The sequence below is a fragment of the Ochotona curzoniae genome, unplaced genomic scaffold (genome assembly GCF_017591425.1).
Source record: "Ochotona curzoniae isolate NIBS_2020 unplaced genomic scaffold, NIBS_Ocur_1.0 scaffold_4506, whole genome shotgun sequence".
Classification (NCBI taxonomy): domain Eukaryota; kingdom Metazoa; phylum Chordata; class Mammalia; order Lagomorpha; family Ochotonidae; genus Ochotona; species Ochotona curzoniae.
The window spans coordinates 19,110,932-19,128,411 of NW_024467119.1; the positions used below are offsets into that span (position 1 = coordinate 19,110,932).

Genomic DNA, 17,480 nt, shown 5'->3' on the forward strand with positions numbered 1-17,480 from the left:
ATGAAACAAGATGGACCATCTGTTTCTAGCCATGAAGCTGAATCACAGGCAACCTCCTGTTCGTGATGCTGTTAGCTAAGGATGGCATGTGTTTTATTTCTAGACTAAAAAGATGTGGGGCTGATGCAGTGACGCAGCAAGCTAATCCTCCACCCTGTGACACTGACATCCGTCTAGGTGCTGCTTTGTGTCCCAGCTGTTCCATTTTTATTCATTTCTAATCCAACTCTTTGCTTATGGTCTAGAAAAGCAGTACAGGATGGCCTGAGGTTTTGGCCTCCGGCACCCAAATGGAATCCCAGAGGAGGGTCCTAATTCTTGGCTCCTGGCTTCAGATCAACTCATTCTTGCCATTCTCATCATTTGGGTAGTGAACTAGCAGATGGAGCACCTTTTATCTCTATCTCTCCTTCTCTTTCTGTAAAAGCCTGCCTTTCAAATAAAAATGAACACTAATTTTTTTAAGAGTAAAAATATAGGACAGGAGAAAAGAAGGAGAAGAGGGGAAGAAAGAAAGAAAGATAGCTTGGGTACTACTTGGGCCTGACTTCAAGACCTGCTTTTGCCAGTGTTACATATGTTCATATGCAGGGTATTCAGAATAATGCTGGTATATAATCAATGCTCAGTAAAAGTAGTCATAATACAACTGCAACAATAAAACAGTCTGCCCACGGGTGGTACTGGAATTTGAAAATCAGGCCAATAGTTTCTAAATTTTGCATCACTTCATGGCATCCAGGAACATACAACTGAACAGAATATGTTTGTCAAGTGTGCTCCAAAGTTACTAAATCATATTCATTAGCCAACCAACAGTCACCAACAGTGACAGCTAAGTTCCAATAAACAGTAGCTAGTGAGTTTACAGGTCATAAAAGTGTTTAAAAAAAGAGAACTCTTCAAAAAGATTGTTTTTCATCTATAAGCATATTATGAATATATTTGAATACTGTGAATATATTATATTCTGAATAAATGAATATATTCATATTATATATGTTAAAGAAAGTGATGGTAGCCAGTTTGGGGAGCAGTAAAGAGAAATGAAAACTATAAATCAATTCTGCTTTGGTCGAAGATAATTTAACACTGTATAGAGCATTAAAGAAAAAATAAACAACACACAGAATATGTAAAAATCCTCGAATCCAGTAATTACATTGTTAGTTACTTATCCTGAGCAGTTGAGTCAGGATAAATAGATTTGGCTACAGGAATACTCTATCCAATTTGAGTTACCAAAAAAAAATACAAAAACTTACTTAAACATTTAGTAATACCACAAATATTGAACTATGTAGGCAATAAATTGTTATTCTGCCATTAAATTATGTTAAACCATTAATAGAATATCCCAGTAAACTCCTAGAAAAGAAAGCAGTCTGTGAAATAGAAATATGCTATGTGAATGGGTTTGTGTCTGATGTGGATATAATAAGCATAAGCATCCTCCCTATCAACACTTCCAACACAGGGTTGGTAAACAGACAGTTGCCCAAGCTGGATAAAATGGGACTTTCCCCTTAATTCTGTTTATCTGTACCTCTTAACTTTTCCCCAAGTGTATTTTACTGCAATGGGGGGGGGGGGGAAGGAGTAACTACATGTTTATTTTGTTAATCACACTGTGGTCTTTAGATTACCAAATTTTTAGATTACCTGTATCTCTTCTCCCAAATACATAAGTCACTTAGGGCTTATGAAGCGGTGTCTCGCCCATCTGTGCGACCTACCACAGGACCCGAGAAGGAATAAAGGAATCTATCAACAAATAAGTGGATTTCATGTTGTAATCCAGTGGCTGTAAACCAAATCTGCCCTGAAGAACCATTTCCTTGATCTCCAAAGTTTTTTTTTTAATCAAATTAAAACAGAGCATGTTCTGAGAACATAGGGTTTGAGGGGTTTGCCTCCAAACAATTGGCTGGAAGAAGGAAGCCAGGGTTCCCTCAAGCACCATCATCCCCATGTGGTTTGCTGTGCTCACTCGTTTTAATTGCCTGAACCCCAAAAGGCACTGAGTTTGTAATCTATAAGGAAGGATTCAGAAATCAGCAATCCTCACAAAGCAATTTGCCAAATACTAAAGGCTGCTATAAAGAGAAAGGCCATTCCTATCTTACCCAGAATTCAACAGGTATTTATTAGGCATTACATGTTTGGCACTGGTGTAAAACAAAGCAAATTCAGATGACAGAAGTTATCAGAGTCCACATTCTGGTGAGACAGACACACAAGACTTTCCAGTTTAATGCAAAAATAGAGAAACTTAGATTTATGATCAGGTTTAATGTAAAATAAATGATGTTTTTAAGCATTCCTTATCCCAGGAAACAAAAATTATTTAAGCAAAGTAATAATAACACTGCATTATTTGTTTCAGTAGTGGCTAGTGTGAGAGTGGTTATAACAATATCAGTATTTGTTATTTGACAAGTATTGTCATAAAATCAAGACCAATAGTGATTAACCCACAGGTACGAGGTAGCATAACTGGTAGGGATAAGTGTGTCTACACTGCACCAGCTCCTATAGTATTATGTAGGAGTGGTGAGAGAAGAGGCACTCAAAAGGTAAGATCTGAACTTAACATTTTAAAAAGTTGCATCAAAGCAAAGTAGTAATACAGACATGGATATCAGGAGAAACATCTAAAAAGTCAAAAGTGATTGCCTCTAGGGAGGTGAAGAGGCAAGAAGGTATGATGCAAAAAATCTGCTTTTGTGTTAAATACCTTATAGTACCATTTGATCTCTAAAACCTATGTGTATTTACTACAGTCATAAAAATGTAACTGTTTTTTTAAGAAGATGTAGATGTTATTAACAAGGAAATTATACAGAAGAAATAACTTGCAAGCAAAATAACCAATTTGCAGGGAGGGAATATATGGTAAGAAATAACTTGCCCCTCTTGCTTGGAGGCTGTGGGTGGGGACTGTGGTGGCAGATGAGCAAAGAGAGCAAGCACATCACAAAAAGCCTGTGGGTCGTGATGATGAAGTTGGATCCCACTAGGCAGCTAAAATGAGGCTATGGACAAGTTCAAAGTGAAAAGCAACAGCATTATTTTTTCCATCCTGAAAAAGATTACTTTAATGTAAGTATGCGTGATTCAGACACAAATAAATCAACATGGTAGTACTGGGTATGGAAAAGAAGATAATATGACTAATATTCACAACGTAAAATATGACAGACTTGGTAGGGTAAGGCTGGAAATGAAGATAAAGGGGTCTGAGATGAACCTGGAGCTTGAGTAACTAGTTGGATGGTGACTCTAATCACAAAGATACAAAGTATTTAGGAAGACAAACGTTATGGGCTTGGAGACAGAAATCCAATTTTGGATGCTCCAAATTTAGACAACTGATTCACCTAAGAGAAAGGTGGACATATAGATCTTGAACTCTGGAGCAAAGTTAAAGCTACAGGATCTATATGGAGTCATGATAAACAAATCATCTAGCATTTGCTTCCATAGATCTCTCAGAAAGAGCAGTACAAAACAGAAAGCGAATTAAGAACAAATTCCTGAGGAATTCATGCAAGATAGCAGAGTCGAAAGAGAAGGTCCTTCAAGACACTGAGAGCAGCCAGAGAACTAAAGAGAAAAAGCTTTGTGAGGAGTTGATCAACCATGTAAAAAACTGAAACAGAATTAAAGATACAAACAGAAATAGGTGCATAGAAGACACTAATAGTATGTTTCTAGAGAAATCTTAATGACATGAAGAAACTATAAATAATTTTGCATTACTCCTCAAGCAAGTTGGATTTAGAAAGGAAAGAAGGTTAGTCAATATGTACAGAAAAATAATTTCTTGTTTCATTACTTTTTATCAATGCAATAGATGATGACAGGAAGAAAACAAAAAGTACAGGGGGAAGATAAATCACGGATTCACAACAAAAGCCACAAGAGATAGCAGTTTCCCTCAAGTGGAAGTGCTTCTTCTGCAATGCACAGTCCTTTGCTGCCAAAGTTAGTTACACCTGGGGAAGGCACTTCATTTTGCTTGAATATGTTTTTGGAAAATAAGAAGTTCAGTACTTAGCAGTCTATGCATCCTTTTCATTATTGAAGGAAATCCAACTCTAGTTTTAAATAAATATGAAAGATCTGATGGGTTCCTCAACTTCACCCTATTGACATTTGGGCCTAGATAGCTCTTGATCATGGGTTTGTTGCATCCCTTGGCCTTTACCTGGCAAATGCTGCTAGCATCGCCCTCCTTTCCAATCCCTACTCCTGAGTAAGCCAGATGTCTCCTAGTAGGTAAGATTCCTCCAATTGAAGATCAATGCAATTTTCTCCAAATTATTTTACATAATTTTATCCAAAGTATAAAAATTATAATTTACATACAAAGTATAATTTTGTAAAAAAAAAATAGCTCTTATCTAAAGAAATTGTTCATCCTTATTGGCTCAACTTTCGGCTTCTTAAATAATATCTAGAGAGAGTATCATTATCCCACACAAAGATCACCAAACTCAATAAGTAATACACTGTGTGACCTTCGACTCATTAACAACCCATTTGCCTTTTTTTCTTCAAGAAACTCTGGGATCATAGCTTCCTTGCCCATTCCCTAATCTAGTTTATGATACCAAGAAAAATGAAATAAGAATTTTTAAAGGAACGTGCATTAACAAAACTGTCAGTGGGAGCACAAATTGCATTTGAGAGAAAATGAAGGAAAATACAGTACTTAACTAGGAAAAACAAGATAACACTTCTTTTCAAAAGAACTGGACATTATATTAGGTTTTCAGAACTAGTACATAAACAAAACCATTAAAATCTCTATAGAAATCATGGTCTGGGAGAGTTATGAAACTCAAAATATTAGTGAAGGGATTTTAGTTTCTTCTAACACTTGTGATTTCAAGATCATTTATCCTTTCCTTCTGTTACAATCACTTATTCATTTATTCAAAGTAGGCACTTTTTCTAAAGCTCTATAAATACTGCTTGTTTTTACATTCCTGTTATTTTGCTCTAATCTTTGAATTACCTACAGTAAACCTAATCTCTCTGGCCCATACTAGTGTCTCCTAGACTTGAATCAGTTGCCAGCTCTCTCTGAGAACATTTCTCTTCTTTGGACTAGGCAGTTGGTTCCTTCTTCGTATCAAGGACAGCTCACCCCCAGAAGCCCTATCATTCTCCTCTAAGAGGAAGCTTAAAATAAAATGTCATGACATATGAGGTGGTAAAGACAGAATCACTGCACATCAGGTTAATCCTCCACCTGCCATGCCAGCATCCCAAGGATATTGGTTCAAGTCCTGGCTGCTCCACTTCTAATCCAGTTCCCTAATCATGGCCAGGGAAAGCAGTATAGGGTGACCCAAGTCCTTGGTCCCCTGCACCTACATGGAAGACCCAGAAGAAGCTCCTGGATCCTGGCTTGGAACCAGCCCAGTTCCAGCCATTGTGGCCATTTGGGGAATAAACCAGCAAATGGAAGACCTCCTCTCTATGTCTTAAAATCTGCCTTTTCAAGAAAAAACAAATTAATACAAAAAGACAGAATTTAGTGGGACTCCCAGACCCCACACTTACGTTAATGCACTGCCACAACCTAGGAGTCCTTGCTGGCTATTGCATTAAATCCTAGGTTTCTATGCTGTTTATTATCAAATAAAGCCACCAATCTCCCTGAAGTTCTAGGAAGCTAAAATTATTAGGTTTATTCTTTTTTCTGATGATTTCATTCTACCCTCCCTGTTTTGCATTACTAGAGTTTCTGTGATGTGTAAGAGACATAAAAGTCAAATAATATTTCTAAACACATGTGTAGGTGACTGGAAGTTGAGTCCCTGCTTCTGGGACCAGTTTGTACATGTAAACTCTACTGCTAGATTTAAACGAACAAAGCAAAGAAATCCAATTACACTTCAGCGAGTCAAAGTTCCATTTACTTGTGCACACGTTGAGATTCTAAAGTTAAAAATTACAGAATGTATCAAAAGTATTATCCCTGTCACTCAGCATGGGGATGAAGTCAGTGGGAACAATACCAGCATTCAAATTGCAGCAGGCTGTCAAGGAGTGTGACAAGCTGTCTCCATCCCGACTCACGCTGAGGTAAGTAGGACACCAGCTGGATCAACTATTTAAAAAGATCATATGTGACTGACTTCACCAGTCCTGGACGTTGTATTTGCCTCATCCATGAGTTGAATTTCCCAGTTTTAGAGCCAAGTACATTTTGTATTTTCAAATTAGATATAACATTATTCTAAAATGTCCACTCATCTTCATTTTAATCACTTAGGACATCTTAGATAGATTGCACAGCTTCTACTTGTGTATGCTAATCAGTTGAATACTTTGGATATCCTACACCCATTTCATTTTAAGATTTGAACCACATACCTTGTCTCATTCAAAAACCCAGCTGTAAACCAAAGAATTTATCACCCTATGAACACAAGCAGAAAGTAGACTACACCACAGTGAGTCACATCCCCAGGATTCTGTTAAAAGGAAAAACAGTATAGACTAGTGAGAAAAGGACAGCTTTGCAGCCAAGTGGAGCTGTATTTGCATCTAGAAGCTAAATTTTAACCATTTGATATAGGATTATGATGAAGTTAATCAATCATAATACCAAAACTACATGATTGTGATAAACATTTAGCTATGTTATTAAGTGAAGGCATAAAAGGAAATAAGTTTTTTAAACTTGGTGATGCCTTGCACAGGTTAGGCACTTAAAACTAGTAGGTCTAAGAGGTAATACATAAAAGAGGAATGACACGAACTCTGGTGAAAACAGTAACAAAATTCTAACGGTTAAAAATAGATATTGCCAAGTAACACATGTGGCATAACTTGTGCACAAACTATATTTGTGATATAAGCTATAAAAGATAAAAATGTATATACATTCCAACTACATTTCTTGTGTTTTAAATGTAGTGATGTAAAATTGTATATAGTCCCTTTGGAAGCTGTTTTTAATGTTTTTAAATAGAGCTTTGAAGCTAAGCTTCCTCAGTGATTCAGAGTTTTCTACATGTGTGGTTCTCTACACTCTGAGAATAATTCTGCCAGTGATTCAGCATGCCATTTATGTCAGCCAGCCACTAATTCAGTTGGTTGGTTAAGTTACTCAAAGATACGAACATAATTGGTACTGTCACATCATAGACGATAATAAATAAAAGTTAAGTGGGTTATAAATCTTCTCTCCAATTTCTGAAAAATACAGTTAATAGAGTTTCTAAAGTTTAAATCAACACTAGGAATAAAAGTCAAAGATTTGAGGAATTTTTCCATTGCATGTTCATTGTACCATTGCAAACTTCACAGCACCATCCTGGGATAAGACCAAAACTCAAAATCTGAAGCATGGTTTCCACCTAATACTTACTACTATTACACTACAGCAAAGTTGAAAAAATCATTAAATCAAATCCATCATAAATCACATCCATCGCAAGTGCTTGGCTGTCTACACTTTAAATTCTAGCATCCCAAGCTGGGACTTCTTGAATGTCAAGTCTGAGTTAGAGATGAAGGGGTTATCACTTTATTTGGAATATACACAGCACAATGCAAAATGAGTGGATTCATTCCTAATGACCCCCAAATAAAAATCTACACAGAGGGCATGTTCTCTCATATACAAACCATGAAAGTGGTTCAAAAGGGAATTGCATCAGGGTCAGTGTCATGGCATAGCAGACTAGTCCCTGCCTGTGGTGCTGGCATCCCATTTGGACACCAGTACAAGTCCCAGCTGCTCCACTTTCTATCCAGCTCCATGCTGATATGCATGGGAAGGCAGTAGAAGACAACCATTTGGGGAGTGAACAAGCAGATGGCAGGTTTATTTCTATATTGCCACTGCAAATCTGATTTTCAAATTAAAAGTACATAACTCTCTTAAAAAGGTGGGGAGAATTAAAATAGTATATAGGAAAAAAGAAAGAGAAATGTATCTGGACCAACCATTCCATTGCCAATTTACCACTGGGAAAAACCATCCCAATGGGAACTAATTTCCTCTATTCTGGCTCTTTCATCATTAAGAATCAGAAATCTGTCCCCAGGACTTGGGGTTTTATCCAAGTGCCTGAGTGGGACACCTGGTGTGAAGATAAGTAGACTAAAAGGCAAAGCAAACAGTTGAAGAAATCTCAAGGGATGTATACCTTTTCTATTCCAATGTACTAAGTAATGTGGGCACCAGGAAATGCTATGGCTTTAACAGGATCTGGTTTCCAAACACATGCAAATGATTAAGTCCCTAGGTCCTAAGTTGATGGCACACAGCGTGCCATTTGATTTGGTATTAGGTATTACTGGATATCTAATCAAGGGTGATGCTTATAAAGTGAGGCTAGAGGAACCTCTGAGAGCAGATCCTTAGAAGGCAGTTCTTGCAGTTTTCAATAAAAGTTAGGCCTAGTCAGTCGCTTTTGTCTCCCTCTTTCTCTCCATTCTGGATCACTGTGTGGTCCTTTGCCCACCTGTGCTGCACATGACACTCTGTGTTGCCTCAGGGAGATCCATAAGGACAGCATCACTATGTATGGAATCATTGGGGCCATCTAAGAGCTTGAAAACATGAGCCAAGATAAACCCCTTTTATTCCTTGTCTTAGATACTGTCAGTAGCTTGTCTTAAATATTTGTCATCTCACAAGGACCAAAGCTTCAAAGAGGAATTTTGCTTGTTCTCTCAAATCATATCACCTAGAGGTCCTCCCACCCTACGAAACTAAAAGACTGTCTTTTAGGTTTTCAGGGCCAACAGGGGAAGCAGAGAAAAATAACAGGTTTTTCACAAATTGCAACTGTTCATTCAAACTTAGGAAAGTCGAATACAAAGTGAAGTTTCCTCCTATGTGAAACTCAATTCCAAATGAAGAAGCAAGATCTTGGTGTTAAATAAAGGTTAACGATGATAGACAACACTATTTTAAAATTATAAAATTACTTCACAATCTTATATTTTTAAAATCCATACAGATAAGTAATTCAACAACCTGTCTTACATTAGCTAACTCACAGAACTAAAAACTGTAAGCACCACGATATTGTTTTCACCAGTAAACTGACCACATTTGATTATTATTAGTGTTATTACTATTATTTTATTAATTACTTTGCATTATGTGGCACAGTTTCATGACCACATTTTTTTTTTTAACCATTGCAGTTATTGAACCTGTGACAAGAATAACCTAGAGTTCGTTTCTTGGAAATCAGCAGTCATCAAAACTTGAGTTTTTGATGCTCATTCCTGAATAAGACCAGATCAGACAGTCAGACACTGTAACAATTCAAATAACAAGCTCTGGGCTTGCTGAACTCCATAGTAGTTCAACGAAAGAAGGCAAAGGAGCCAAAGAAAGCAGAGAATTTGTTTTTCCAAGTGCCAAGTGAGGAGGAATTGTAGGACTGGCATCTGGACACAGTGATAACACATTCTCTGACCCATGAGGAAGCAGTCATCAAACTTTAATAATGGTTAAAAAAAGGAACATAGAATTTCAGAGTAGGTACTTACTCAACCTGAAAGAGCCCCAGAATCTAAGCCCTTTAGATGAATTAGACTAAGATAACACAACTTAGCCTTAAACCATTTTTAGAGACCCAGAAATATATTAGTAGCGGGCACTAGCTGTTTTTAATATTTCGATTTAAAAAAATAAATAAATTTTATATATAAATTTAATATAAGATTAAAATTTTAAAACAAAACTTTAAAAGAATTTTAAAATAATTTCTATTTACACACAAAACAAATTCTATTGGATTTGGAAAAGAGGCAACATATTCATCTGGAAAAATCAAAAAGTTTTACAAAATAAGGTGGGAACTGAATCAGACCCAAGGCAGTGACACAGATGCGCTTCACATATCTGGGAGACAATGAGTAAAGCTGTCCATCTGGAGGGAAGAATTACACAAAACTGTTAGGAAATGTGGCTCTTCTTGATGTATCATTTGAACTAATTGAATTGATTTTCCACTGTGACCTATAAAAATCAGACTCACAAAGAAGCAATCACACCACATATTTCCAGTTGAAGTATGGTAATGTTTTCTCACCACTTCCTGAAGGACAATTTCCTAGTTAAAATCTGACTACTTTAGAAAACCCAGTCAATAGGAATTTCATAGCAGTGTCTGCTGTTGGGTGGAAATCCGTAAGAAAGAAGAGCATCTCCTTGTGGTTCTGCAACCTGGCAGATGGGGGCGGAGCCTGATGTTCTGGGTGTCATCCAATGCTACGGAAAGCAGGCTAACAACTCCTTTTTTGACATATCTCCCCTGCAGGATGATGGTGATTTGTCCAAAATAGAATAAGGATTTTTTCCCACAAAGGTCTTCTATCATGGGATGACCATGTTAACAGGGTCTCCTCACACAATGTTAAAAATTGTTATCAAGGGCCCGGCGCGGTGGCGCAAGTGGTTAAGTCCTCGCCTTGCACGCCCGGGATCCCATATGGGCGCCGGTTCTAATCCCGGCAGCCCCGCTTCCCTTCCAGCTCCCTGCCTGTGGCCTGGGAAAGCAGTCGAGGACGGCCCAAAGCTTTGGGACCCTGCACCCGCGTGGGAGACCCAGAAGAGGCTCCTGGCTTCGGATCGGCATAGTATCGACCCGTTGCGGCTCACTTGGGGAGTGAATCATCGGATGGAAGATCTTCCTCTCTGTATCTCCTCTCTGTATATCCGCCTTTCCAATGAAAAAATAATAAAAATAAATCTTTAAAAAAAATAAAAAAAAAATTGTTATCAAAATAATTTATCACTGTTCATTATGCCTTGGGTTGCCTTCTTTACAAGATCGCCACTTCAAACTATCACCCTGATACAGGGCAAAATACAAACCATGCAGCCGTCACACAAAAACCAAGGGCTGAGACAAGACATTGCTTGCATACTACGAGATGAGGACCACCACAAGACAAAGCCACTTTTTTGAGGGGTGATGATAAGGAGCCGGGTACAGGGAGGGTCTCAAATAATTGTCTTTTTCAAAATCCTATGATTCTGAATTTTCAGTTCTTAGGTGCACCCACCTTGTCTCTTCATCCCAAAGATATCTGCAGCTAGTTTCTTAGTTTGAAATTCTATCTTCCAACTTCCAAATCATTGCCAAAGTTTAACAACTTCACTTTATGTTCCTAAGACACAGGAAACCGTGGCAGACATGTGGTCTGCATCCCACCTCACCTGGAATCTCCTGCATATAACATTCTGGACGTAGGATCCAATGTATGGGCATGCCATCCCATGCACATCCCAACAGCACATCTCAAGGCAGTTTGTCTCCTTATCTTCAAAATCTCATTTGGAACCGCCCCCCCCCCAAAATGGGGGTAAGAGCTGTCTTCAAGGAACTTTAATTCAATAATCCAAGTTGGGCCCTGCGCTGTGGCGCAAGTGGTTAAGGTCCTCACCTTGCATGCCCGGGATCCCATATGGGCCCCCTTCCCTTCCAGCTCCCTGCCTGTGACCTGGGAAAGCAGTCAAGGATGGCCCAAAGCTTTGGGATCCTGCACCTGCATCCCACCCAGAAGAGGCTTCTGGCTTCAGATCGGCATAGCAGGGGCCGTTGCGCTCACTTGGGGAGTGAATCATCGGACGGAAGATCTTCCTCTCTGTCTCTCCTCTCTGTATATCTGTCTTTTCAATAAAAAATAATAATAATAATAAAAACATAAATAAAAAATAATAATAATAATCCAAGCTGAGCTTTCTGAACCATACAAAGAAAACATGTGTTGAAACAGCATTTCAAACATTTGAAAATTAGCTTGTATAAACTGAAATTTTCTTTTCCACCCATGACCCAGTTTTTAGCCTCACATTCACGTGTGTGTGTGTGTGTGTGTGTGTGTGTGCGCACATGCGTGTTTGGATAAAGCTTCTTTGATTATCATTAGTCTCTTGTCTCTGATCTTCCAAGAGCACAGATGGTTTGCTCCTGGCTCATTTCACAGTGTCCTCTCTTTGAGCCCCATCCACCTCCACACCCACACTCTTTGATAGGGCTGACCTACCAAATCTTCCATTCAAAATCTGTTCCACCCTTGGCTTCTCTATGCATTTCTTCTTTTCCTTTCAACTCTGTCAATTCTTTATCTGACTCCCAAACTGTAAGTACAATGCCACCAGAGCTCCATTTGAGGCCTTTGTTCCCTCAATCTTTTAAAATTGTGTAAAAGCATATATGAAATTTAATATCTTAGTCATGGTAAAGTATACAGTTTGATGGCATTAAGTACAGTCACATTGCTATGCCAACATTGTCATCAAGGATATCTGGGAAACTTTTCCACCCGCAAAACTGAAATGTTACACTAAATTACATGCTAAAGTAATAACTTTATTTTGCCCTAAACTCAGCCCCATGGAAATTCTCATTCCAATTTCAATCTTCAAGATTTTTCCTCAGTTTTCTGTTTTATACTTCCATTCATTCTTATATCTGTGGACTCAATATTCAAATATACATTTATTGAGCATATATTGCATGCCAGGCACTGTGCTAGATTCTAAAATTATAGCCAGCTAAATGGTTCATTTATACTGCCCATCCTATTTTCTAACTAGTAATTATTTAAGATAGCTAGTTAATAGTACAGCTCATGAAATTCTTTTGCTCAAAACCTTTTATTTTAAAATAGTTTCATATCTATAGAAAAATTGCACAATAGTCAACATTTCTGTGTATTCCATCAGCATTCCCAGCTTTCCCTGATGTCATTACTTTGCAGTACTATGCTGTATTTATCAAAACTAAGAATACAATATTGTTAAGTTACTGAATTTAAAACTTAATTCTGATTCAATCAGTTTTTCCTCTATTGCCTTCTTTCTGTGTCAAGATCTTCGGTACTCGGCAGTCTACAGTAACTCATTACTTTTAATTGATAGTTTTGAGGACTACTGGCATCGTGTTTCATAGACTGTATTTACCTTTGGGTTTCTTTGGTGTTTTAGTATGACATGATTGCAGTTACAGACATTTTTGAAAGAATACTATAGAGAAAAGGATTCTCCTTTTATCAACTGAGGGGCTGCATAATATCATTGCAATATTAGACTTGATATTTTATTAAGGTAATGTTTTCTAGATTTCTCCACAGCAAGGTAATTTTTTTTCATGATTTGTTATGTAGGTGTCTATGACAGCATAAAATGCAAGACTTACATTCTTAGAAAACTTTTAAACATACATTTAAACATCATTCAATTGCTGGGATCAGAATAGCAGATCCCTTTTTATTTGTCTCTAACTGATCTATGCTCATTCATAAGCAACTGCTACCATTGCATCATACATGCAGTGAAAATTATTACTTGGCTACTCATTTTCCATTATTATTTTCCTCCCAAGGAGGCTCGCTGATAGGAGTCACACACAAAATTAAGGAGAATTCATAGAGCAAGGTAAGGCTAGTGGGAGTAGTAGCATCAAGAATGACCTTTTATTTTTCTCTCTGTCTCTCTGAGTGGTGTGTTGTCATTACTCGAAGTCAATATTCTTGACTTCCTGACTTTTTCCTTAATTTTAATCATTACAGTTTTCAATAATTTAAATATTTTGTTATTAAAATATGATTCCAGCTTTCTAGGTTTTGTTAATCTATGGTGGATCTGCAACTATATCCCTTGATGATAAACCACCAACCACCTTAGAAAGTTCAATCACTGCACAATCAGGGTTCTGGGAAAAGAGTTCATGAGCGGCTGGTGCTATCCAACGCATGATAAACGCTTTAAAGACAGACAGCATTTGTGTTTAGACTGGTCTGATCCACACTTTGCAGAGATACAGTCACATTTAGTGTCAGGTATGTGTCAGTGCTGTCTATTTTATGTTACTATAATGAAATATCTGGGGCAGACTATGTTGGAAAGAGGTATACTTAACTCATTTCTGTAGGTTCACGGTCATGGTGGCAGCCGCCACCACTCTCCAGTGAAGACCTCAGGATGGATGGGACTACATTGGCAGAAACACAAGTGGAAAATGGTCGTCACATCACCAGACAGAAAGCAGAAATAATCTGGGCTCTACAATGCCCTCCACGTTCAAGCCCCTAGTGACCTAAGGGCCTCTCAGTAGGTTCCACCTCTTAAAGATCCCATCAACTCTCACTTCACCACACTGAGGATCAACACAAGCAACTCTCAGATACAAACACTGTTAAGAGACAAGCCACAAGCAACCCATAGTAAATATGCCTTAAAATAATTAAATAGATGTCAGTGCTATGGGACAGTAGGATAAGCTCCTGCCAGAAACCCATATGGGTGCCAATTCAAGTCCCAACTGCTCTGCTTCTGATCCAGCTTCCTATTAGTAACCTGTAAAGCAGCAGAGAATGGCTTAAATCCTTGGGCCCCTGCACTCATATGGGAGACCCAAGAACCTCCTGGGTTCTAGCTTTGGATTATCAGCCATTGCAGCCATTTGGGGAATAAACCAGCAGATGGAATTTTTTTTCTGTCTTTCTCTCTTTCTATTTGTGTGTGTGTGTGTCTCCAACCCTTTTCCTTCTCTTTATAACTCAGTCTTTCAGAGAAAGTAAATCTTGAAAAAATAGTGAAACAAAATAGTGAATGACTTACATATGTTTTTTCTCATTATCGCATATTTTAACAATCAAACCAGTATTTATATTTAATGTATCTGATAGTGTGTCATGGATAAGAGAGTCCTGCTGTTGGACATGTTAAGGTTTTGTAAATAGTGTTAGTCAATACCTAATTTCATGAACATATACTCTATCAGATCAGCCTACTCAACAAAACCAGAGCTATCTAATGAAAATAAGTCAGTGATAGCAAAAGCAAAAGCATTAAAAACAGATATAAAAGTTTTAGGAAAAGATAAATGGCTTAGTTTTCAATCATCAAAGCCAGTGAATTGTGGGTGTATGTTACATGTGTTGTACATGTGTTATGTGAGACTGTGTGTTTCTGAGAATATATATGAGAAAACAGCAAGGTTTGTGTCTTAGTGACAAGCCCATAGAGTTGATGATTTGGGAGGACTATGTGCGATTCAGATTCATTCATTCAACACTTTTGTGGATCACCTACTGTACAGAGTCACTATCTTAGCTAATGGCACACAGTCATGAGCAAAACACAAAATGCCCATCCCTCAGGCAATCTTTCTCCTAGTGGAAACATTCAATGTGCATTTAAAAGCATGGTAGGTAGGATGGAGAATATCATGAGACGGGTGTGCTACCTACTGCACTAACATAGCACCTAGGGTGGGGAATATCAATGACTTTTTTTCTTTACTCACCTTCAAAGATGAATATTTTGGCAACTTCTGCTGACCCACATGCAATTCTAACACTTGAACTGATTTCATAAACACAGTGGTTTTATGTCTCCCTTTTAGACAAAACCTATGAAATATTTCAGGAATTTTCACACATTCACAAAGTTGTGGATGGTAATATGATACTGAACATTTGTTTGACAATTGTTCTGCTAAAATCCTTTCCTTCGTTATCTCATTTTGTCCTCAAAACAACACTGTGGCCCCACGTGAGAGCTGCTATTATTATTATTGTTGTTGTTGTCATTGTTGTTGTTAAGGTTAAAGAATAGGAGATATTAAGATAAATAAGGTAAATTTTCAGCACTACAGAGTTATTATTATAGAGCAAAATATTTATGCATGCCATTCACTGTTAAAAATCTGAGTCCTCAAAAAACTTCCAAAATAATCCTTTCCATTTTTCTGATATTTAGAAACCAATTTGGCATTTCAGCATCATCCATTCTTCTAAAATGAGGGTTTCATTTCTTTTCAATAAAGGCAATTATTCATATACTTCAAATAAATGAGACAATCCCAACTTAATGAGATTATCTAAAATATTAAAATCACCTTCTAAATATTTCATTTTACTCTGCTACTGCATCCAAGTTTCAATTTTATACCAATACCAGGAAAATGCTGTAAAGTGCTTCACTGCGTAAAACTAGGCTCAAAACCGACAGGTGAAAACGATCTACAGGGACGTCAGAAAGTGTACACGCATTTTACATCTGCATATTGCGATTTCACAATTGTTCATTTCTAGTTAAGCCAGTCAAATTAAAGGTTTTGCGCAAAAATTTTATCTATTCTCTATTTTACAACTGGTGGAAGCAGGAATACAAGAAATAAAAGCAGGAGAAAGTTTTCCCCTTAAAATGACTAGATGCTGATTACTTCCAGGGACTTCCTAGAATCATGTAAGAAGGTATCGATCAATCCCTGTGCTCATGGAACTATATCATGAACAATTGTGTGTGTGTATACATATATATAAGGAAGGTATTGACCACAGATCATGTTTTTTTATTGTATTTCCTTTTGTCTATTGCAGTAGTTCCATGCCTTGCAAACCTTATTACATTCCAGGCACGTATTAGGTGCTTTATACAGTAGGACATTTAATCAAATAATAGCACTGGTCCTATTATATCGGCCTTTATCCATGAAGGGACCAAGACTGAGGCAGTTTAAGAGATTCACCAAGGATTTGGGGTATGCATGTAATGCCTTAATAGTCTGGACCCTCACATACCTTACCTCAAGACATGCTATTGCCCTTCCTCAGTAACAGTGATGTGGGTTCCCATAAAGTCAACACATTGTGATTCTTTCTCCTCTCCGTCTGTGTAATGAAGCATGACCTAGGTGGCTCCATGCTGCAGGCAGAAAAAGGAGGTGCACAAGCCATCTCCTGGGTTCAGAGCAATTAAGGATAGGACCAGACAAGGATGCTCAGGGTGATGCAGGGCACAGACTGAAGCAAAATCCCTTGTCTGACTAATACCAAATGAGCACTATCAGCCATGATGGCCAGTTTGGAGCTATGAACAGGTAGGATTTTCTTGGAAATCCAGGAGTCAAAAATGTGAGGCAGCCAGAGCCAGAGATGCCATAGATGCATGAATGTGCAGGAGCGAAAGCAAAGGAAGGCGCCAGGGAGCACCTGAACTCCAGTCCCTCCTGTGCTTCATATCCTCCTTTAAAAATGGGACTGACAATGATATCCAGGCTACACTGATAAGATACATTTATTATATTTTTTACATACACACACTACTTTGCTGCCAATCAAATATTATTATTTTGGCTATGAAAATCAAAGGAGAATAACAGGAAGAAAGCTTTTTTTAGTACAAAATCCCCCTGAAAATGGCAGCACGATGGCTCCTTAATTACTCATACTAAAGAAAAACATGCTTGTAAGAAAAAAAAGGATTAAACCACAGAGAAAATCATCAGGTATCTTAGGTGACAGAATTCAAACTTTTTTAAAAGGTTTATTTATTTTTATTGAAAAGTTGGATATACAGAGAGGAAGAACTTTCATCCATCTATTCACTCCCCAAGCAGCTGCAACAGCTGGAGCTGTATTGATCTGAAACCAGGAGCCAGGAGCCTCTTCCGGGTCTCCCACACGGTGCAGAATTC

The 17,480-nt window shown here is 37.9% G+C and overlaps 1 protein-coding gene across 1 annotated transcript in view; it reads right to left on the minus strand.

Annotated features, from left to right (window-relative positions):
• Positions 1 to 17,480, minus strand: part of BTC (betacellulin) — a 55,011-nt gene that overhangs the window by 17,130 nt on the left and 20,401 nt on the right. The gene's annotated exons all lie outside the window — the stretch shown is intronic.